General features: G+C 27.5%; 1 protein-coding gene across 2 annotated transcripts in view; it reads right to left on the bottom strand.

The window, feature by feature from the left end:
* The window catches only part of Tob (Transducer of ERBB2), a 51,684-nt gene extending 25,419 nt beyond the window's left edge, over positions 1-26,265 (bottom strand). For both annotated transcript variants that reach the window (XM_088189110.1, XM_088189109.1), the window contains exon 1: positions 25,751-26,265. The gene's annotated coding sequence lies outside the window, so the exon portion shown is untranslated. The remainder of the gene's footprint in view (positions 1-25,750) is intronic.
* Between the last annotated feature and the right edge of the window lie 328 nt (positions 26,266-26,593).

The raw sequence follows: 26,593 nt of genomic DNA, 5'->3' as shown, positions 1-26,593 counted from the left end.
TCATTTTTTTTAGCAACTAGGCACAAGCTGTTTAAAAAATTAATGAAAACTCTTCAAATAAAAAAAATATTGCTTCATTGATAATTATTGCCATCCTATGCATTTTCTCTATTGTAAAATTATTATTTTTAAAGCCAAATTGATGATTTGGTAAATTTCTTTGTTACTGATTTGATTCGTTTTATTAGTATTTTTTTTAGTATTTTTAACATAACTGGTCTATTGGAGGCAATATCGTCTGGTTCTTTCCCTGGTTTAAGTAAAATTTGGGTTTGAAAGTAGTCTCATATAATTACTGAGGAAGACTTTCATAAGAAATTATGTTATAACTTTGTCGTTTATTAAGTCATATCATATCATGAAAAAATGTAGCTAAAAAATCATAAATTTCATTGTAACTATTTTGAGCATTGATTTAAATGCATTAAGTCAGCTATCCCCGAAAGCTTAATCTATTTCTCTATCGTCTTTGACTTACTTTTCGTTATTATAATATATATATCATAATCACTAATTCCAATCCCTTAAAATTGATAAGCATTAGGGTCCATATAATATCCGAACTCAGGTCATTCAGGTATTATTCACCGACTTACTATTGGTAATGTAAGAAAAATTTATAAAATAAATATAAGCAGTTAGAAATAATTAATTATTTAAATATTTATAGACATACTGATTCAAGTAAAACTTAGCTTGTAAATCTGTATGTATAATACATGAGAGATAAAATATATACTTTTAGGGTTGTACCGCGTGTTTATTTTTATAAAATTATGAATTATTCCAGATTATAAATATAATGACATTCACAGATATGAATGAACCAGAGGACGTTAATTATATCCACATGTATTTTTAAAAATAATGTTATATTACGAAAATAATACCAAGGTTTAACGCACGACTTGAGACCTCAAATCTAATTGGCTTCAAACGCTTCAATGAGTTTTGAGAAAACATGTATCAAAGCCGAGATACTTTTTTTTTGTTGGAAAGATTAAGAAAATTACTAGAATTGAATTAAATTGAAAAATATATAGAGTTATATTATTCCTTTGAAAATTGGCCTTGTATAATTTGCAGCAATTGAACATCAATGCTAGCGCAAAGCCTTCATTTAGAAAATAATGGCGTCGATCATATGAGAAGAATTTGCATGACGATTGATGAACGAGAATGACGATTGTCTGTCAGTTACGTATCCAGTAAAAACGTGATGTTTGACGTCAGTAGAGTTCTCAATGAACTATTTATAAAATACTGTGCTAATTTATACTTCATAATGTATCAATTTAAAGGTCTGCTTTACTGTAACTTTAATTTATTATGGTACTGTGATAGTGAGCTATCTATTGTAAAATAAAATAAGCGTGATATACTTAAATATCATAAAAACATAATTCAATTGGTTCAATAAATAAAGTTGAGTTACTCGCGAATTTCACGGATCATTGATCCATAGATCAAAAACGAGGCTAGATCATTGATTGGGTATTCGACCGTGCGAATCGGGAGCGGATAGTAAAAAAGTCACAATGACCCAAAATCGATCAGGCATTGATTATATAACAACTACCCATAGTCTACGTTGAAAAATTAACGGATTAAACTATTAATTAAAAGTAATATAATTCAATCCAAGCGCTGGTTTTTCTTCCAAAATTTCTAGATTGTGTATAATCTGTGTAGTGTTTCCAAAGTACACTTATAACGCGACTTGAGGAAATTATATTTCAGACTACCTAGGAGGAATTATGTGGAAAATATTAATGGATAATATTTATATTTCCTCATTTATATGTATCTTTTTATAATAAAAGTGAGTCGGTTGTATTATTTGACAACCAAAGCAGATAAGCATGATCAATTGTATTACGCACTAAATGATAATACACACAGTACTATGGAGCTCTTCAATTGATTCGCATATTCCAAGAAAAATCCCAAAATCTTTACTGCTTATATTTTTATATGTTGATGAAATCTTTATATACTGAACTAACATGTTATTTTTTGGCTGTTTAAATAATAACTAATATAAAATTATTTTATTATCACAAAAGTAAAAGTTTTTAAATACAATCATTATGGTATTCTTTGCCAAATTTACTGAAAAATAAGGCTAGATATTTTATCTGGCGTTGCAAAAAAATGTGCACAGTTAGCAACTGAAAAAGTTTCTATACCACCATGTTGACATTGTTTATGGTAACCAGATAAAGCCACACATTAGTTCAGTTGTTTGCTCATCTACGTGGATGTGGTATCAGGCGATAACAGATTCGAAGGTCGCTAAAATAAATGCTCCTTGCTTATATGAGACACCATAATTGAACTATTTACAAAATAATGCATTTAGTTTAAATGCCATTAAAAATGGTGATAATAAATTTTAAGCATCCAAAAGTATCCGCAAATTAAAGTTAATTAGAACGGTGTTTTTCAGATTGTTTATCAATTGATTAACACATATTATTAACATATATTTTTAAACGTTTCCTGATACTACTGTTTACGTTTGAAGACTAACTGTTGTCCTTGAGGCTTACATTATTTTTGCTCTGTCCAATGGTGACAATTTTTCATTTAGGCTTACTAGATCAATTGATTAATGAGTTATAAAAATAGAAAATCTATACACTATATTAAATAGAAATTGAGCTAGATTAATTTGATACATTCAAATAAAATATAATAAACATAACTTTTAATATACACATAACTAACCACTTAGTAATTTTAAATTACAGATGGTTGGTATTTTAATACATTGAATACCATTACTAATTTTTCTTCTCGGGAATTTCTTGAGAAAAATGCATCATGATGATTCCTCATTTCTCGACGAATTTGTGGGTTTCTTGAGAATTTTCATAAAATGTTTGCTTGTTAAAATAAAAATTTAGCAAATAATTTTAATTGTTTTACCACTGCTGAAATTTTTGAAACTATTAGTTTTAATCCGTTAAATTTACAGCTGCATTCAAAGCAGGTAGTTATAAAAGGGACAGTAATTTCATATGAACACTTCGAAAATATTGCTTGACAATAAAAGTTTAATGACCGACTTAAATAAATTACGATTAGCAAACATTTCGTTTTGACTTACTCAAAAGTATGACCTAACAATGATATATTATTCAGTCTTTAACAAAGATTCGGTTATATGTTTTTTGCTAGAAAAGACGAAAAATATCATGTGATGAGAAATAAATATCTTAGTTAGAATTAAAATAATATTCTAAGAATTTCAAATATCAAGTATTAATATAAATTATTTTAAATATAAATTTCTTATTTCTCGAGAAATAGGAAACACTAACCATGACATATTAAGGCGAAACTATATTTTTTTAAATGATCATAACTTTTTTAAGTAAAATCTAAAATAGGAGTTTTTCATTTTTTTTGTATTTACAAAGGTATATTCAGTAAATATTAAATTGTGGATCGCGTAACAATAAATTAAAAACAAGGTTAGGAGGCACTGACATATTTTAAACAAGTCATGACAATTTTAAGGGAAAATAATAGCGACAACACTTCGGAACACTTAAGTTAGGGATTGATGAACGTGCGTAGAAAAGCCGGGTATTTTATTGTATTAATATATATATATATATATATATATATATATATATATATATATATATATATATATATATATATATATATATATATATATATATATATATATATATATATATAAGTCTACACATATAGTTGAAGTACTTAGTAGTTAAGTGATTACGTTGGTAATGTTACGATATAGAATTTAGGTTAAATGAAATAAAATAATAAAAAGATTAAACGACCATTAAACTATTTTATTAAAATCTAGTAATATCCCTACGTTAATAAAGTTTTTAAAATTCAAAGCAAACGTTTGATTTTGCTTACTTTTTTATATTAGGAATATTATTAAATTTACTTCAATATATACAGATAACTTTAAGAAACGAACACATTTTAAATCAATAGACAATTTTATTAAGACTTTATTTGTAAATTGCTCGCAATCACAAACATACTGCAATGCTCATCTTTGTCTATCAAATTTAATCTACAGAATACAGTGAGCTTAAATTGCCGCAAAATAAGATATCTGTAGTAACATAGGTTAAGAAATAAAAATTAAGTTTATTTAACTCTTACATTTGTTTTAACGACAGTATAACTTAACTGATTTTTTTACATTATGTTTCTAAGAATAACTTTGCTTTTTACATATTTTTAACAGCAATTACATTGAAGTATAAAATTTTGGACACAGAAATTAAATACTTTGAATTTTATGTTCGTTTTTACTTAAACAAACATTTTTTTATTGTCTTAATAATATATTAAATAATAAATCATATCACTTTATAGCAAAATTAACCCTAACAATGAACCGGTTAAGATAAATACAATCCAATCGTTTAGGCACTACAGATAAATAAATACTGATGCTTGCAAATGCAAGACAAATTTTGTGTTTCAAATATTGTTACAAATCCTGTTTATTCTGATCATAATATTGGACTATTATGAATATTAGGCGATGGAAAAATTAATAATATTATAAATATAATTCACTATAATAACAATAGTTTTTCCTTAATTAGCATCAACCTTCTTCAGAATAATATTTATTTCTTGGAGAGGACCATTATATTTTAAAAGAATGACTCACTACAGCTTTTATTTTTAAATAATGATTTTTCAGACGTAAGAAATATTGATCTATGTACTTACATGTATACTGAAAGCTTGAAATAAAATTCTTAGAAAACTTGAGTATAACATCCGATACGAATTTTTAAAACATAAAAATACCAATGTTGTTTGTAATTTAATTGTGTATTTAAAAATGACATGGAATACAACAGGAAACACCAGAATTATTTAATGTAAACAGTAAAACGAACGATCCAAGAAACGCTTCGCGCAGAGCATTATGATGGTTTAAATGCTTTAGACCTATACTTAACACGTCTGTAAACTATGTCAGTGTCACTGTAGAGAATTTTCATTAGATTTATTAGTCCAAGTAGACGCTGTTTAAATTTTCGTCTGGAAATAACGCCAATAGATTCGGGCCAAGACTATATAAGTGAAATACATTGAGTATTGATTTAACATCCTCTACGATGAGTGATTGCTCTTAGGTAGCATTGAACAGGCGCTAAGTGAATTAGGTATCGATATGGTACATATGTCGCAATGTTTTGACACCTAAAAATCGAGGCATTGGTGCCAGTTCGAGAAACGTTTGCCAAAGTCGTCGAGAATCGAAGCGATCAAGGAACACGTTAATTGAATCTCGTTAGAAAGTTTTCGCAGAGCTGGTGCCAAAAAATTCGCAGAAGATATAAATAAGACCGTTCGCTAAACAAGCGTCACGAGGTTGACGCTTTGTAGTATTTTTTTTGTAGTAGCGTCTAATCTGCGAAAGCTGCAGATATACGTAATAGCTAGTGCGCAATCCGAGAAAGCGCAGTTTTGCAGCGAATTATCGAAATGGTCAAACGATCCGTTTCGGTCCATTAGTTAAAGAGTTAAAAACTTCAGAGACGTTTTTCAGTGGAGAAAGTCTCCTTCCGCCTATTGAACTTGCCTAATATCTATGAGTTGTGAAATATTTGTTAAGATATTATCTAATATGATGTAACGCGTAATTTTCTTATGCACGCCCATTGCCAAATATTAAAATTGCATTTTTATATATGATGTATTAGATCTATGCGCAATTTAAGAAGATTTTAAAACTTCATAGCATTAAACTGATGACTTTTACACAATATGCTAAACCAATCTTTTAATATAGATAGGTTTTAATGGGTCATGGTCAACAACGACGATACTTTGCTTGATTGTGTTTTACTGTCAACATGCCATGTAACGTAATATATCATTTTTATAATGCACAAAAATAAGGCTTCTATCATTTATAATAATTGCTATTTTGTGCGTGTGAATCGTTTTCAAGTTGCAAATCAACCGGTATCTTATTTTTTAATCATAATGTATAATAGGAATGTTTTTTCAGTTTATAAGCTGATCTAATTTATATATAAATTAATTTTAGCTTAATGATACAATGATCTAATATTCGTTTAATTTAACCATGTATAGTTTATCTTGTTTACAACGATTTTATTAAATGTTTAAATTTATATAATAAAAGTGCACTACAGTCGCATCAATTATACAATTATATTTAATTAAAATACTATACATGAAATACCAATATTTTTTTTTATTTAACTTGTATTTTTACATATATATCAGGTTTTTTAATCTTTGTAAAAAAATAGTATCATAGAAAAATATTGAAAAAACTTTCCTTTGACAAAAAAAAATGTATTTAAAAACAAATTAATAACTAGATAAAAAATTTAAAAACTCGAATATACTAAAAAGTAAGTGCATATAAATATTTTTTTAACACAGAATTTAATAAATCTTAAACTAAAACTTCGTGTAAAGATATTGTTTTATGGTGTAATAATAATTATACTGTACAATAATGGTAATTAATATACTTGGAATCACTATATCTACATATTTGCATGAAAGCAATAAAAGTAGCGTTTTAAAACTTATTGATTTTCTAAATTGCGTTAGCAATAATAATTTTATTAAGATCTGTTAACACTCTTTCGCTTAAAACTATTGAGCACGATAAGTGATTTATGTTTATCGTGTTCATTATTTTTCATTGTGAGCGTCTATGTCGTAAATATTTGTTTTTTATATTTTTAAGCTATCGATTAATTGAGTCGAAGAAATATATAAGTCAATTGACTGAAGGTAAGTGGAAGCAATTACACTGAAATATACATTTAAAAATAAATACAGGCTTAATTTCGCAATCATTATATTGCTAGGTTTGTTAAGATTTTTTTCTACAAGTGAAGAAACACAATTTGTTGTTTCTCTGAAGCGACTTAAAAATCTTGGTATATACGTTTTGTATACATACCTTTGAGGCGGAGAAACAACGGAAGGAAGAAGAGAAGAAAATTAAAAAGAAAAGCTTACCCGGAAAAGCAGGTATAAAGGAATGTTTTATTAAAAATCCAATTCAATCGCAATACATTCGCGAGTTAATAGATATTTTCGTTCCGACATGAAGCCGGAGCAATTTATTTGCGCTACCATTGCGTTGTTCAATTATTTATAAAGCAAATAGTTTTCAGCTGTGAATCTTTCTGGTGAATGAAGGTTCGGAGGCGCCTTGGAAGGATTTTACGTAAAATATGTAGATCTAGAAGGATCAAACTTTAAATTGAGAATTTTCTCAATCGTTATACTCGTGACTGAGCATAGTGTATTGTTTCGTATTTACTATATGCAGATCCTAATAAAAGAACATGTTAACTGACGTTTTGTATAGGAGACAAATAAATCATTTACGGATTTAATGTGGCACCTGCCCCAAAAAATATCAAATTAAGATTTGGTGAGGATACTGTGACGTCGGCTTAAGAAATTTCCTACTAGCAATTTCAACAACCAGTAGAAGGCCTGCATCTGCTATTGATGAAGAAAGATTGGGAAATATTATTGAAGCAAATCCACAAAGCACCAGTTGAGTACCGCACGAACTAACTGAAAAGCAAAAGTGGCATGTGTCGAATTCTGTTCTTCATAAGTTTTAAGAAACAATATGACAATATTATTTCAAAGGATCATTATCTGAAATAAGAAAAAGATCCTATATGATAACCAAAAGAGATTAGGAAAATGGTTAAACAACAATATTTAGCAAAAAATATTCAGTAATTGTATTGTCGTTCAAATATCTTTACTCACAATTGAACAGAATACATTACAGAATGATTTGGCTATAGTTTTAAAACAAACCATATCTTTGAAATAATCATGAATGAAACAATGGTATAATAAAAATGAAATAACATAAGCAAATTATATTTATATATTTTTTAGCATTTCTAATTTATTTATTTCTCTCCATACATAATATAAAAATAAGTCATTATGAAACTATATTGTCGGTTAATAAATTATGCCTTTAATGTAAAATATTTCAATGTTTTGTGTAGCTTAATATTAAAGCATTTTTGAGACAATTTTCATACACTTTTATTTTTTCCTTATAGAATTTTTAGAGTATTTTTCAATGCATATTATTGATTGGCTTTATGTGGTTTAAAAAAATAAAGTTTGGGAATCGGTGAATCTATATTAATAATTATAAATTATTATGTGTAATATAATTTATGACTAATATATGTCATTGCAGCTGGGACCTTTTTTTTTTTATAATATCGCATATTTTTACACTAATAATAATAACTTTTGCCACTAATAAAAGCTTAAATTAATTGATCAATTTGTTTTTGCTCTCATTCTTTTGGATTTCTCATTTTAACCCCCATTCTTTGACATAAGTGTTGTTCAGTAAATAAAATCATTGTTAAAAAACTGGCACTCAAACTTTTTGATTGAAATGCATACTATTATTCTAATGACCCAATTTTAATCCCACTATGATATTGTCATCATTAAGCCTTAATTTCAAAAATATTTTTTTATGAATTGTTCTTTTACTTAAAAAAACAGTGAGGTATTAAAAAATATGTACACAGATAAATATTTAATTTTTAATAAATGATTTGTTCGAGCAGCAAAATTTTACACACAAATTTCATTTAAAAGGTTATTATTACATTGAATATGGACTAAACAACAGACAGGATTTTAAATTGACTACCGTCCGTTGAAAATTAGAATAAAAAAAAAAAATTTCGTACCTGTGTATGTTAAATATAACAAAACAGAGTACTAAATATATAATAAGAATAAAAAAAAAAGCAAAGTAGAATGTCAAAATATTTTTTAACACGTGATTTACCATAATATTAACAAGCAATTAATTATTTTATGAGATGAATATATTACAGATAAAATCAATTTTGGGAGTGAAATTAAAAGCTTTAAAGTTTTTAGGCAAACTCATATCAATCATAATAATTATTAAAATTTTATTTTACATTTGTTATTAATAAATACACGACTCACTAATATTAAGCCAAACACCTCCTCTTGAGTATCACACCGTCACAAACTCTTCCACCTATCCGTATGTTTAACCAATCTAGAAATAATATTTATTTATTTTTAAGTCTTTCGTTGCAACATAACAGGCATAATCCTAATGAATTACAACGGGGTGAAGGCAAGAAGCAACTAAAAAGTAAGTAGTGAGACCCTAGATTGAAATCAATCTCTGTAAATCAGTGATATATTTTTAAATAATTATAATAGCTAACAATCAATGTATGTCACTAAGTAAAAACTAAATCATTTTTATTCTTCCATGAGATTATGAAAATCTAACCTGTGATGATCGAATAACACTAGGGTCTAGGGTACCGACTTATACCACTTAAATAACTTTTATTTAAATTAATTAATAAGCATATAATTGTAATTCAATTATATATTTTTAATAATTATTAAATTATTATATTTAATTAAATAATTTATTATGCTAGACATGCTTAGAAATAATTAGACATTTGCAACTTATATTTTATTTTGTGTTTACGTATAGATTTTTTAATACCTATAAGTATAAATAATTCAATCGTTGTTCGATGCGACCTGCTTATACCAGCAATGTCATATGGCATGAATTATTGAGTACAGCACCTTTTAATTCAATACTTATTTATCTAGAAAAAAGTTTTGATTTGATTATGGATTTATTGATCTTAGTGTATAGCTATAGCTATAGATGTACATAAATATAATACTAGAAATAGAGAAAATTTAAAAATAATTAAGTATAAGAAAACGAGTACGGCTAGGGGAATTATGTACGGAGGTTTTAATTTATATAATAGTCTTCCAAGAGAAATCCGAAACAGCAAAAATATAACGGGTTTTATAAATGGAATAAAAAAACACCTTCGTACATATAGAAATAAAATATTATAATATTAAGTCTTTATTATTGTATATTTTTTCTTTCTGTTATGTATTTTTTATATATTTTTATATATGTTTACTAAATTTGTTAGATGTAAAGATTAGCTATTAAGCTAAATAAATTAATAAAATAAATAATATACGTGTATTTTCAGAAGTAGCCTTTTATTTTAATTGTTTGCATAGTAAGAACATTTTTGTAATATTGCATTGTAATATATATATATACAAAATGAATACAGTAATTAACGAACGACTCCTATCGTGTTTCTCACTAATATTATAATTATATAAGGTCCTATTTACTTATTTATTTTAACTAAATATCTATCTGGTAATTAGCGCCCACAAGAAAGTTGTCTTTGCTAACATTGAAACGGTAATAAAACACCAACCGATTAAATGTTAATCTGATGTTGCTACTCAAGCGTTAAATCTATGGATTTATTATTTACCAAAACATATATAAATATTATTTATAGCTATTTTTATTTTAAAATAAAAATAATATTTCGTCTTACTTAATGATTTAGTGTTAAATTGCTTCGTTGCTAAGCTTTGAGTATAATATAAAAATTTGAGTAACATTCTTCATATTTATCGATATAGTATTGTTAATTTAATATTTATTTTTTACAAAATTGCTCTTAAACTGGATAATACAATCACCTGTAGCAAAAGGTGGAATGTTTAACATGTCCTTTATTAGTTCGGCTACTGCAAATTTGCCAAGAAAATGAAAAAAGTTTTTATTGACGCTTCAAGTAATGAACTTACGTGGTACACAATTTCATTCCAGAAGAAGTTGCTTGATAAAACCCCAGTCAGCTGTGCCGCCGTTACACAACAACTACAAACTAGTACCACTTAGCCACTTAAGAGGACCTTGATCTAGCCAAGACTTTTGCCATTCGGAGCACGTACGAAGCACAACCGAAACCTTTGGTGCTCTTCAATGACGCGTTATTCGGACACGGTCATCTGTCGGCGGACGGAGGAGTACACTCAATTAGAGGTAATTCGCTTAGCGCCCTAGACTTGAAACGTTGTTGTGTCCCTAGCACAATTCAATTAGCGTAGGATATTGGATCTACGTACGCAAATTGGTCCCTCGGCTAAGGCCGGAATTGCCGCGCACACTCATGGATGCATTCAGAGCACCAGAGTACAATACCTACAGATTTTGTGCGAATGAAATGTTTCAAGGATTAATTTAGAATCAAGGATTATCTCAAATGTTAGGTTATATACAAGTAGGCATTCTTGTTTTTGGATGTTTCTCATTTTTCGCGAAATGCGAATTTTCGATGTTCTTGAGAATTCTCGAGAAATTTTGATAAATAAAAAAATGTATGTAATATATTGTAGATATATTTATATTGTTGATAAACAGAAAATTAGATACTCGTTAAAGATAACACACTTCAATAGGATGATGATATGTTATAATGGATGCGATTATTTAAAAGACCAGACGAGTCGATCTACTTCGATTGATTACAGAGTGTGGAGTGACGAAGGAATTTCGGGCTTCCGCGTTTATACCCGAATAGTAAAGAAAATTGTTAATAACAGCTGTTACTATTTTACATTTTTCATATTCCAAACAAAATAAAGATAAAAAACGAGAATTAAGTTTCGCCGACAGACAATTTTTATGGCGTAAATTCGTGAAAAGCCCCCATACATTTTTGCAATTTGCCGATTTCCACGCTGAGCGTCTTTTTTATCTGAATATTAATGTAGTTATAAGAATATAGAAGCAAATATAGGGCCAATTAGAGTAGTTGAAAAAAACGTAAACAATTTTTTGCTGAAAATTAAATTTAAAAATATTAAAAAATAAAAATATTCATACATTTTTTAATGAATGAAAATTCTGAAATGAGAATTAAAAAATTAAAAAATAAGAATTCTCAATTAAGTATTTTTCTAAAAGACACTAATATACAAAGAATTAAAGATAGTTATGGCCCACTTTGATGCATTTAAATTTGGTAAAAATAAGATCTTGTAGATCGTTGTCTATTATTTTCATCTACCTATGTACGTTGATCAATTTTCACTTTAGGCTATCGATATGTGATTTTTATAATTATATAAATGTTTTAATAAATATTTTTTTTTAAGAATATTAAGATATTTATCATATATGTATGTTAACAAATTTCTTTGTATATTATATTTATGTATATATTTTTTAAGTAATTTTAAACGTATTAAAATTAAAATCAAGGTTTAATTAGAGCAGGATTAATTATAATTCATCAGCTTAAAAAAAATATATTCTAATATAAAAATAAAATTATGTAATATAGAAATTGTTCTGAAAATAAAAAATGTTATTAAAAATGAAACGAACTTGATTATAAATATTCAAAAACGTATTTTCAGCTAATTTAAATTAGGATCTGTAATATTTAACGACATAAATAATAATCATAGCAAAGTTAAATTATAATCTAGAAGTATAAGTCTGTATTCAGACATACTTAGTCAGGTAATAAACTAAATAAGTTGATTTCCTGAAGTAAAAATTATCAACTTTACAGCAAGTACAAATAATGGTGGTTTACTGATCGAAGTAATACTAAATTGCCCAAAATACATCTCCTGTACTCTTCATTATTTAAGTACAATTCATAATAATTATAAGTTAAGCTAAAAATAGTTGAGTTATTTTGAAACATTTTGCTGTGTTGTTTTCTGTGGCAATTAAAAAAACATATTTATGGAGATCAGAATTTTAGTAGAAAAATAATATTATTAAGATTTTTTATGGAGTTTACATAATGAACAAAAAATTGTGTGGGTAACTCAAATTTATTATGAGATAGTAATAGTAAACATGATTGCTAAGATTAACATCTTGTTACTTCTGTATTTAAATATTCGTAGCAAAACTATTTTATATAGGATATAGGAAAATTCTAGCAAATATTACAATAATGATTGTAATATTTCGATTATAAGTTACGCGTTTTAAATTTGATTAGTATATATTCTCACTTTGTATTTATACTTTGTCAGTATCATGATCTCTGAAACTTTTGTCTTGCATATTACTACAAAATTCCTTTATTACACATTCAACGTCATAAAAGTGAATCTAAAAGGTAACTAAAGATAGGATGAACATAGCTAGTTATGTAACATTACCAATTATAAGAAAAATGCTATCTAACATTGTATATAATTTTACTTTATTTATTTATTGTAAATATTATATTGTAATATGAAGGTTTTTGCTCAATGCATTACAAAGAACTACCATGTAAGTTATAATACATATGTAAATCAATGACATATATTTTAATAAATATAAACTGTTATTACAGCTTAAACATATTATATTTGTAGTACAACAGTGAAAAAATAATATTATGTAATAGTTTTTTTCAAAAATTTGTTCATTTATATGTTTTGCTATAATAAGTACATTCATTATAGAAATGTGTTTCAAGGAATATATTAGTATAAGTAGGTAATCGTTATTGTAAATTTTGATTACCATACTATTATTTAAACACAGTCTCTAATTTATAAACCAACAAGACGCAAGCCGCACGTTAACGAGTTGGAAATTTCCATTGTAGTTTTTAACGATCAGTTTACTGTAACGTTCCACAATGACAGCGATATAAAAATACTGCCATTTTTACGCTGAGAATTGATAACGACAAACTGTACTTATCTACTTATTGCGACCTTGTGTTATAAAAGCTGATTTGCACTTATGTTTTTCTAGAAAAAATGCAAGTAAAGATTAAATAATTGTGCATTTAATGTTAAATAAAAAAATCAAATATTTATTTAAGTGTATGGACTACCGAAAGTATATAAGACTACGATCCTGTTGAAGCATTATTAACTGGACAAATTTTTATCATAATGTTATATGGCCCTTAAGTAAATGATGACTACAATAAATAGTATAATCAGATGCTATTATACAAGCGTCACATCCAAGAGGATATTAAACTTCCTTGATAGTAGTTTAGACCTTGAGGGCAAGTTAAAACTGCACTGTAGGTCAGCGGTAACTAGTTATGATATGGTTGTTATCAAAAACATAACATTAAAATCAACGGACATAATATTTATATTTAAATAATTTTAAAGGACAAGGCTGCTGAGATTATCATTAAAATAAAATTGACTGACAATACCCTTTATCAGAGAAAACCTTGAATCTTTCAATGCTTTTCAACAATGTTTATCTGGTATATAATAAAACATACAATGTAACTGTGTAATTGACACAATTTATTGTTGTTTTAAGATATAACACAACTATTTTTTTATAGAAAATAATGCAATCAAGCGAACGAGAGAACAGAGCAAATACTTAATTTCATATAAAAACACATTTGCCTATGTGAGTGCTTTTGAAAGATAATACTAGAAAAAAAAATCATCATTCATATTGTATTTAAAAAATCATTTTAATTTTATTGTTCATACATTTGTTAATTGCAAATCATCCGTTGCAACATGTTACTCAATGCGTTACAACCGTGTCAACACAACCAACAACTACTAATTAAGTAGTGTGACACCAGACTGAAATCAATTTAGTGACAAAATATCTGCCTCAATACAATTATTATTATATGAGAGCTAAATTTAAAACATCCATATAATTTTTCATGATAAAAGAAAGTTTTAAATTTAGGATATAATTCATTAAACTATTAACCAATTCCATATCAAGCTTAATTTCTATGAGCAATTTGACTACCTAGATCTCGCTGCATGTCTTATCACTATCATACCGATGTCCAGTGACGTTAGCAAATTATTGTTTTGGCTCAATTTGCGTCACGTACGTTCAAGTGGCCGCGTTGTCATGACTGTCATGACATGTGCGCGCGTCTCAGCATTGATGAGTCTTATCCTACTACATACATGATACGTGACTTTGCACGTGGCGACCTTGTATCGTCACCGCATTGAAAAAACTAACAGTAAGTCCGAAAATCTCACACATCAATCAGGCGATTACAAATGATACGTCTGAAGTTATAAGCTATGCTTTAAAGCAAATCGTGTGTGGCTGGAGTGCTGAACACAAATTCACTATCTAGCACATAATATCTCATTTATTTTTTATTTTTAGCTGCAGCTCTCAGTTTTTAAATAACAATAAACCGCTTTTGATCGTTACGCTCTATTAGTCTCTGTTTGTAGTAATGTTTATAAATTAAACTAAGTTAAAAAAAAATAACTAGTATAATCTCAAATTCGCAAAGCACGTCCATTTGAAATAATGCGTTTTCACTGAATTTGTGGTGGGGAGACAAAACCGCCAGAATTGTCGTAATTAACCTAACGTTCATTTTAAACGAGCAGTTAAAATTTTTAACATCGTAAATATGATAATTCGACGACGATTGTCGAACGACAAACACATTTTCGCATAACGTGCGCGCATTTGCATTGTAAATTTTAAAACATCATTGCGACACGATATACATGTTTTTTACGCCAAAGAACCGTAAATTGCACTTAATACAAGATAAAAAAGAGACGGCGCACTTAAAAGTAGCCAGCTACTAACATAATACCTTCTTTGTATTTTAATACAAATATCTGTAATCAAAAAAATAGATAAGAATCACGATTGCGTATGATAATATTTAATTAATAATTTGTCATAAATTTCAATAGTTAAAAGTAAACTAAAAGGCAAATAATCATTTTATAACTTGTTTTATAACAATATAGTTAATTATATTGTAAAAAGACAGATATACAAAGAGGCAGATAAAATAGTGGCTTACATTATTTATTGCATTTTAGTTATTTAAATTAATTAAAAAATAAGATTAGATTTATAATAATTAACAATATACATATTGAGTGTATATGTTAGAATAAAGTTATATTTTCATTGAACTCATTATCTACATTTTTACCAAGCTTTTCCGAAGCGGGTTCAAATCTTCTGCGATTTTTAATATTCTCAGATTGGGTTGAAGGTCGTAAATATTTAGTGTAGCCAAGTTAGAGAGCTCTTTAGAAGTTTTGGTGCATTGAACTTTAAAGCGTGAATGTCAGTAGTGTCAGAGAAAGTCTTTTAGGGAAGGTCTGAGGAAGTGATCGTTAGTTGCCCGCGTTCACGTATACCTATATCTCCATTTATAGGATACATTGTTTTCTACCCCTTTCGATGAAACTGCCGATTGCAAAAGGGTAGCAAGTTTTGGAATAGATTGCCGTTAGTCGTTAGAGCTGATTACGAACGGCCGTTTGGATGGGTATCTTTAATCTTTCTGATTCATGGCGGGTACTTTGACTTTGATAATATTCTAGTTATTATACATTCGTTCCAGGATAGTTTTGTCTATTCGGGTAACGATCAGTTATATAGAAATATCTATTGTCCGATATTTATTTTAGATGAATTATTAAAACGTCGTTTTTTGAACTACATTATCAAAAACAGTGACGATTGTGGGTTGTCAGTAAAAATAATCATATCTATGAATGCAGTCATTTTTATTAATAATATTATAGATTAAATAAAAAATCTAGCATTGAATTTTTTTAATTCAATTACATTTTTTGCTTTTACATATTCTTGAGATCTTAATCTATGACGTGAAATAATAACTTCTACAGAATTTTAGTATTTAGCATGTTTTTTGAACATTTTTACTTTTCCCTCCATCCAACGCCTCGTTGGAGATCCGATCTAGGTATATTTACGTTGTTGTATTTTACAAAAGCGGCTCTTATCAAACTATAAAACGCGTTTGTGTGTGTGTTTGCGGTGAGTTTTCCAACGACAGTTTTCCGCCGCCGTGGAAAACCTTGGTTGCGTTATCAACGCGCGGCCTTCGTGCCCCTTTGGCCGCATCTGGCTAACCCAATTCTGGCGCCAGTTCAGTTCTATCGCGTTGTCGGGCATTTGGCACGCGGCACGCATAAAACCCGACAGCATTGTCGGCGTGACATTGAAAATCAATTCCCATCGTTTATGTCCCGGCTCGTAGTCTAAGCGAACGTGCAAGCGGGCCGTAAAACGCATTTGAGTTTTTTTGAATGCGTTGTGCGAGGGGAAGCGTGCGAATAATGGGGAAAAATATCTAGATATTATTTGTGCAGGGTTGTTTTTGAATTTACAGATATTTTTTATGTACACAAAAATTATACTTGATGATTTAAGAAAAAAAGATTGGAACGTTTTTGTCCTACAAACAATCTGAAATAAGTTTAAATACATCATATGTCATAAAAACTTCTCTCAAACAAAACAATAAGAACGGTAGGAATAATAAATGTTTTAAGGAACAAAATAAAAATTTAGAAACGGTTCAATTAATCATTAATAAATAGTTATAAAGATATTATAGATTAAAAAGTGAAGTTGTAATTTTAATGTTGAAGCTTCAAACTTAAATTTTAGCTAAGTTAAATAGTGAAATCTGTAGCTAATTTATGTAAATCAGCCATTCTTATATATTTTAAAGACAAGCTAATCGTATTTGTCAGACAATAGTGTTAAAAACGTGGCAAACATTTAAATAATATATATTTATATAAAAGTAAGCCTTTATTATTGAATTACAGGACCCTTTTAATCCAGTGCTTTGTTTCTGTACACTTGTTTCACCTGCAGAGTTACTTTATTGATTTATTTAATTTATATTGTATGTAATATAGATCATTGGCTCAAAAAATTAAATTATCTTGACATTCCTATTTTTAGAGACCCAATTTATTTATTGTAAATATTGTATTACAACACGACATAATACAAACTAATAAACACAAACAACAACTACTATGGTTGATTTTATTTTAATTATTTATTACAACATTCATCCGTGAGATTGAGTAAATTTAAGAAAATCCAATCTCTGATAAGCAACCAGGCACGATATAAATTTAAAAACAGTAATATCTATATAGAATTAGTCATTGACTTATACCACTGGTCTATCTTGCTGATAATATTATGTAAAGTGTTTCTGAGATAAATTTAGTTGAACTATCAGGCGAAAAATAATATTTAACGAATTTTATTTGTAATATATTTAATAATAAACGATTTTTATTAGTGCTAAATTTTATATTATAGATACATATTCAAATGAAGTGATTTTTTATGACATGTAAAAAACTATTAAGCTTGAAATTTAAAATGAACAAAATGTCTAGATCCCCTCATATTTTTTTTATTTAGAAAATAAAAATGTTAAACTAAAGATATAATTCATTGAACTAATAACTGACTACATATAAAGCTCAATTTCTATCAGAAACTCTATTTTATATACCGTTATAAACACAAGTATTATAAACCGACTTATACCACTGGTGAATCGGGCTCTTATAATCACGTCTATTTGATTACCATATGCATAATATATTTGTAAGAAAAGTGCTTCTTTAACACGTTAACGTCTGTGCAATTTAAAAAATAAATAAAAAAATATTTAAAAAAAAAATTAAATTGGTTGGAATAGTATGTATTAAATTAAAAGACACAATATCGGGAACATTTAATATTAAATTCTATTTTGTAACTGACCGATAGCGCAAACTTTGCTGGGCACCGTTGCACACCATGGCGCAATGCCATACTTGGCAACGGTGCAGTAAACGTGTTAAATTAATCTAGTTAGTGGAAATTTAAGGCCATAGGCTTTACTGTCCGCTAACTAAACTCTGCCTTTGCATGTTAAATTATTTTATACCAAAAAATACAGCAAGAATTTCAAAGACGAATTTTTATTTTAGATGTTGAATATTGTTTATTTGTTATTTTTTAAAATATATAATAGCTAGTTTTGCGAATATTTTTTATAATCGCACTATTTTCTATAATTTTTGCTTAGAATAAAGCTGCTGATAAGAAATATCGATTTTACATATAAAGACAATATGTGTAAGTTGGTTAAATTCATATTTAAGTAAAATGACATAATAATTTTACTTTGCTTCTACTATCCGATACATGATATATACATTTAATTATCAAATAAGTATATAAATATTATATAAATAAATATAAATTCAGCAACTCAATTATAACTACATAAAAACCACGCTATATTTATTTATTCGTTTCAATGGAATAAAATAAATACATAATATAATATTTTTTGCTTTTGTAAATTTTACAATTTTTAATGAAAAAAATTCATAATTAAAATCATTGATATGAATTTTTAAATAAATGATGAAGAAAGTAACAAGTATTAAATCTATATAATCGAAAAAAATAAATGCGTATATAAATAAATATTTTAATTATAAATAAAAAGCTTAACTAATCCTTTAATCAATTTTAACATTTTGAAGCATATTCTCTATCAATAAATTAAACTCATATTTTTTTATCAGGAAACTTTCAAACTAATATCTTATTATTATATGAATAAAAATACTATCACTTACATTGTATTTAGTATTTTTAGTTTTAATTAAAAAATAAATAAATTATTGTCTTTGTATGTTTCGAGATAATATACTTGTGGTGAAAGTATGGGAGATCATCCGTTGCATGTCGTTTGTCTCAGATATTAGTAAAATTTTAGTCAATTTTTGATATAAAACTATTGATTTAAATATGATACTTTTAATATTTATATAATATAAAAAATAACATAATGTTTAAGATACTATCTGCTACTAATACTAAAATAACTATACAATTTTGTATTTAAAATCATTGATTGATTGTATAATATTATATTTGTAGCAAAAGTACTTATGTATAAGTTTTATTTAAATTGTGCAAGTAATTTGTGAAAAAAAATGACATATACATTGTGTTATTAAATATACATAAATACACAGTAGCAAGGCACATTAAAAAATAGCATAAAAATGTATATAAATAAAAGTACAGAAGTAGATAAAAAAATACTTAACATATTAGCAAAAGAAATATTAAAATATGTGTTATTTTACTTATCATATTTGCCCTTTGATTATTTACCTAATATTTATTTTAATTATAATTTAGCAACGTTAAGATATATTATACGCACATTGAAATATTATGTAGTATATGTATATATTTTTAGTACACGCAATATTGTCGTTAAATTCTCTCAAACTTAATATAATTGGGACACTTATTTAACTGATCGATATCACCAAAAATATACTACCTAATGGAATTATATATACATACATACAAAGTATATTTCTATACATTTGGTTTTGTACTAGTAGTTGAATTAGGTATATGAAACGTCCTGAGCTGTATGCATCAAAAACTAGAACAAACTTCGAGTAGTAAGTGGATTATCTAGTAAGAAAACGAAGCATTTCTTAAATGACTTATTATCTCTAATAAATCTCAAACTGAGCAAATATATATAACTACATTTTTATTATATTTCTGGCTATGTAGCAAAAATGATTTTGATTCCATTTAACTTTTAAATCATTCAAAAATGTTTTTTATCAATTTATAAAGATTGATATTTATGATTTTTGAACCTTTAATTTGAGTTGAAACTTTGCGAAACAAGTTTACGAATAGCTTTGTCAGTATTATAGGGTAGAAATTAGGTAATATAAAAAATTGTCAGTTTATTTTTGATATACAATTTGCAAAAACATTGTATATAACCATAATTTATTTATTGTAAATATTATATTGCAATATAAAAAATTATAGTGTTACAACTAGGGATTCCAATCCCGGGCCAAAATTTTGATCCCGGGATTTCGGTATTGCAATTAGTCGATCCCGGGATCCCGGGACCAGTCCCGGGATAATTTTCATGTTATTTTATCGATAAAAATAATTTAAAATGAATAATACAATAAATTTTTACATCTGTTTTTTATAACGTACAATGTATAAAGTACGTATAATTTTAGTCTTGGACTTAAAATAGAAAATAATATAATAAAAATAAAAAGGGGAAGGTCTTATATATTTATTTAAGAAGAAAAAAATGAACTTTTGACAATGTATGTACATACCGTCTTTTTCCGAAAATAAGACATCCTCCGAAAATAAGCCCTAGCGTGATTTTCAGGAGTTTTTGGAATATAAGCCCTCCCCCGAAAATAAGCCCTAGTTAAAATAAAATGAACGCCAACATGTGGCGATTGAAATTCAGGATGGAATTCAGAATTTGATTAGTTATGACTTTGTTTCAAAAGAAAATGAAATGACTATAAATTAATAAATTTGAAATAAATGTAAAATTCCTATATAAAAATAAATATTAATCGAAAATATATAAATTTACTTATTGTACGTGAAAAGTAAACCCTCCCCCGATAGTAAGATCTAGCTCATATTTCGGACCAAAAAAGAAAGTAAGACAGTGTCTTATTTTCGGAAAAAGATGGTATGTACATTCATAGACACAATTAATTGAAAACATTATTTTGAATAAAACTCACGAAGTAACATCAAAGCATCAAGTGTTTTATCATTTAGCCTTGATCTGATTTTGGTTCCTAAGCAGCCTGCTGCTGAAAAAGCACGTTCAGACTCACAGCCTCAAAGATTCACAGATGACACGTGCAACTCGCGCAAGTTTGTACACGAAATATAACGATGTTGTCAATAATAATTAGATTGTGCTTGATAAATCAACCAATCCGAATAATTCGGGATTATCTTTTATAATCCCGGGACTCATCGGGTATTGAAAATCGTCCGGGATCCCGGGATTGGAATCCCTAGTTACAACGAAGTAAATACGATCAACAACCTCTTAGTAATGATATGTGTACATTAGACTGAAATTAAAGTATGTAAATCAGTGAACTATTATTACAGCTAACAACAACAACACACGACCTAGCTTATTATGATATCTGTGAAGTGTGAAACATCTAGAAAAACCTAATCCTTTTAATTATATACCAATCACTAATAATATTAATATATATAGCAAAATACTAGTGTCCATTAGGGATAGAAACACAGGCTTTTTAAATACTTGCCACTGACTTGTTATACTGGTATTTAAGTTAATAAAAAAATCGTTTTTCATATATTTGATACATGTTGTTAAATATATTGCCATTATTTTATAATTCACGTATTTGAGACTGTCACTTGCATCGAAAATTTTCCATGTATTTTTTCTTCTAAATGATTTGAGTATATGCTTTTTTCTCGCACGTTCGAATAACATTTAGAAACATTTGCTCTAATTGAACCCTCACACTTGTTTGTGAAAAAAAAACATGTTACGTCAGTCTGACATGAAAGCTGTTACAATATTGACAAGAAACTTGCGAAACGTATTCGCAATTTGTGTACGCTTTTTATTTGAATTTCACGATTTCGTCAGCATAGCTGCAGTTCCTGATCTGGCCAAATTTGACCTTCTATTATATTTATTTATAACTACGATTTAATCATAAATGCAATATATTTTTTAATACATTAAAAAGAAATAATAAACCTAGTTTTAGTTCATTGAAGATCTCATATCAACAGAGAACTCTTTATTGCAATCTTAATTTGTAATAAATTCTATATTAAAAATATAATGAAACAGAGGTGGTGCGCGTTAATTTTATTTTAAAAAAGCGTTTCTTCTGTCGTAACAGGTTAGCAGAAAATGACGAAACAAAGTTTCAGACATAAATTGAGATCTTGCGAGTGTAAAGGGAAATTCCTGTAAAATTCTGCTCGCTAGATTGCGAGTTATCGCGATACAAACTCGTCCATCGTTAAGCCTCCTCTTGTGTGTGCGTAAATTTGCTTGTTAAGGTACGCGAAAAATCCCTGAGAACAACTTTGAATATATTATTTAAGCGTCGAGCATTAAAAGGAAAAAGTTTCGGTCCAATTTACATTTTCGCCGAGAATCGCTATGTAAATGTAAACACTTTGCAATTAAATAAGTTTCGACGTGTATACACGCGCGTCGAATTTTAGCTTCCTTTTCTCTGGAATTTTGGAGGCCAGATTTTTCGAGTCGCAAAAAAATGTTGTACAAATATACATAACAACAATAACGATGGAAGAAGTGGGTAACGAGCGTTTATATAGGAAGATGAAAATATTTTTTTTAAGAATTTCTTGATGTTAGTTAAAATTATTTATGTATGATATAAAAGCAATATGGAATTTTACCCTAAATATTATTATTTGATTAAATGTTAATATACCAAAACACGGATATATATTGTAATATAGGAGTATAATATACATATATAAACATAAAACTATAAGTTAATACTAAAATAAAGCTTAATCCTAATAAATAATTTTATAGAAATACAAATACATGTCCCAAAAAAATAAAAAACTTGCATAAATATTTTTTTTAAATTAGTTACATACTATTATATTTAATAATAAAATAAAATATATAGAAAATGGGTCAATGATTAAATTTTAGTTTAATCTGATTTGTGATATTTAATCTAATTAATCAGATTGACGCGACTGGCAGATAATTTATTATCAATGTAATCGTATTATCTATATTGTGATTATAAACCAAAATATTTGATAAAAAATGGTACTAAAAACTATATTATGCTTTATGAATATTTAATTGCTTTTGAATTTTAACCATGAAGTTATCACTGTGACTATTAAAAGTACATGATAAGTGAAAAATAAAAATCGGCACATTTACTAATTCATTTAATTAATATCTATAAGAAATTCCCTATAATATAGCAATTTAAATTAGTACATAGTTTTATTTATTATTAAAATTTGAGTACCTAAATCATAAATAATAAGAATGAATTTAGTTCCATATTCACTAATGCAAATTTGATTTGAATATGCTCATTTTGACAATGGAATGAATTATTGCAAGCCAAACCGAATCGAACCGGAAAGCTGTTTTCAGGTTAAAATTACATAAGCACACATACAAACACACAATTTTGTGTACGATTTTCGTATTGTAAATATAGTGTTATAACAGCAGTTGACAGCAGCGTAACGTTCAAGGCGAAAATGTTTATTCAACGTCGGCTATTACGTCTAATTGCACACCGCGGTAATTTTTAACACTATTTTATAAAGCGATAAGCGATTATTTTTCTCTGTGTTTGTCAAACAACGCAGGTACGTTAATTTACTTTTTGTTTTTTTACCTCATAGGCAAATACACGTATACTTGTGTGTTCAATTTAAAACGTCAAATTCTAATTTGGTCCAAAGCGAGTTGAATATGTAAAGATAGTTTGTCCGACAGATGGTCTTTCAGAAAACAATGTTTAAGTTATATATTGTTAACTCAAGTTTCTATTGTTTATCCTTCTTTGATTATTTCCAGGTAAATAACGATCAAAGTAAGTTTTTTATATTATAGCAATGACATTTTAATGTATACCTAAACGTGTAATTAGAAATAAAATCATTTATAATAATAGATTTACTGCTATGTAAGTTTAATCAATTTTGTTTTGGATCAAATCACTAAAAAATTAAAATATGTAATAGACAAATTTTATGGTTATCATAAACATATGAGACAGTGTTAGTAAACATAATAAAAATATCATTATTTAGTTCTGTAAATAATTTTATATCTGTATGGATTTGATAAATCCTGTTTTGAATCATGACTCAAGAATCACGATACAAGTTTTCCAAACAAAAATTTGGTAACAGGAATAAATAAAGAACATCGTTCCAGTAAATTGATTTATAATATTTATATAGTACCATAATAAATCTATCCAAATATACATATGTCCTAAAGTTTATTTTATAAAAATTAGTGCATAGTTTTTATTTTATTTTAATATTAAAATTAATTTAAAATGACGAGTTTATGTGTCAAATCTTGAAGAAGTAAAATATGTATTGAGATTGACTTTAATGGTTATTAAAAATAGATGTATATGTTGCTTCTTGTGAAATATAGTGAACCATATTTTTAATTCACAGTTTTATTAAATATGTAATGGAAAAATAACACTATTTAGTTGTGTAAGTAATTTGTATCCATATGTATTTCACAATCTTGTTTTAAATCATGACTGCGAAAGAAAGTATAAGTAAAGTACATCATTCTAGTATTTTTTTTATAAAATTTCATACTATCATAATAAACTTATCTAAGGTATATAAAAAAGAATTTATGCTTATTTTTTTTCGTATTGAACAGAAATTTATATAAAAAATTTCATTGACAATATTTAGTGTTCTACAAAAATATTATTAAATTTTGAATTAATATCTATTTATTTATTAAAAATAGCACTATTTTAATTTCAATATATTTTAAAGTATATTTTTTTCCAAATTAGGAAATCACTCACATTTTATTATAATGAGTACTTTTAATTTTGTTTTTCTATAACACTATAATAATGTAATAGACAATATGGATAATGAATTTATTTATTAAAGATTTATTTGAATAGACAATATCAAATGGTCCAATGACAAACGCGCTCTGTTTACTAATCAATATCGTAAATGTGGGACGATGTGTAGATAATGTTGTATTATTGATTAAAAAAACAGACACATATACAGAGAAACACGATTCTGCATTGTTGTCGTTATATAACCTTACGTGTGACGTCACAATTTTATTATTAAAGATAAAAAATAAATAAATTTTTATATCTCATTGTTTAGAAATTTATGCGTTTTTAATATTTATTTTAAAAAAATAACCATAAAAAACACACTGATGTTGTAATTATATTTAACAGTGCTATGTTATTTATCTGTTTTATATTAAGAAATAAAAATTATGTGGTATAATGTAACGGGCGATTGCTGTAGGTCGGATTCTAAAATGAAACTCGGTTACCCAGTTACCCACATTTAAACTTTTCAACACTGAACAGACATATGTATATAGATATAAAATTTGATATTTACCTATTTTTCGTTTGTTCACCCGTTGATCGCTGTCACAGATGATGTTGTTGATGATGATGATGTATACATATACTTTTCATAATATACATATATATATATATATAATTCAATTCAAGATTCAGGTAATAAATGTAGGAAAAAGTACAAAAATAGTACTAGTGTAAATATTTTTATTTATTATTATGTTTATTATTATTATAAATATGCCGCCGTGCGATCGAACTTAGTTTAAAATCATTTTATTTATCACAGAGATGCCTTTTTTGTTGTTTGTTATTAATCATTTGATTCTTCTTCTCGTACCAAACACACTAGCGATTTTTTTTATTAAGAAACCAAAAAAATAATAATGAAATTAAAGTCCGAAACGAGAAACGTCCGTACTCTTGTTTGAGGTGTTGCGGTCGTTATCGATCTATTTTGTTGTTATGGGTTTTTGTTGTTGATTTTTTATGTTGTTTTGGCGAACAGACCGCGACCGGAGGACCGTCCGCGGCGAGGAAAGCGTCTGCACTGTCGCGGGCGCGCTCACACCTGCGCTTAAGTACGCGATGGGGTGGGGGAAGCGCTTGCGCACAACACACGCGCGTGCAGAGCCGCTCAGCTGCCGCGCGGCACTGCCCCTGCCCCGGACTTTCGCAGCTTCGGAAAAGCGATGCCCCCACCGCGCGCGCCCTTAAACATCCCCACCCCTTCATCGACGCTGGCACATCCCCACTATTGAAGGCATTCCCTAATGGCACACATGACGCCGACGTACCGGAACCGACGTCACGATTAGTGGGTTATGTTTTAAAACGTTTTATAACTATGATATATTGTTCTTCTGATTTCTCTACATTT

This window comes from Plectrocnemia conspersa, unplaced genomic scaffold (genome assembly GCF_051122295.1).
Source record: "Plectrocnemia conspersa isolate PC_06_02 unplaced genomic scaffold, ASM5112229v1 ptg000008l, whole genome shotgun sequence".
NCBI lineage: Eukaryota > Metazoa > Arthropoda > Insecta > Trichoptera > Polycentropodidae > Plectrocnemia > Plectrocnemia conspersa.
The sequence above is the reverse complement of the archived record's forward strand: the minus strand, read 5'-3'. Positions and strand labels throughout refer to the sequence as shown.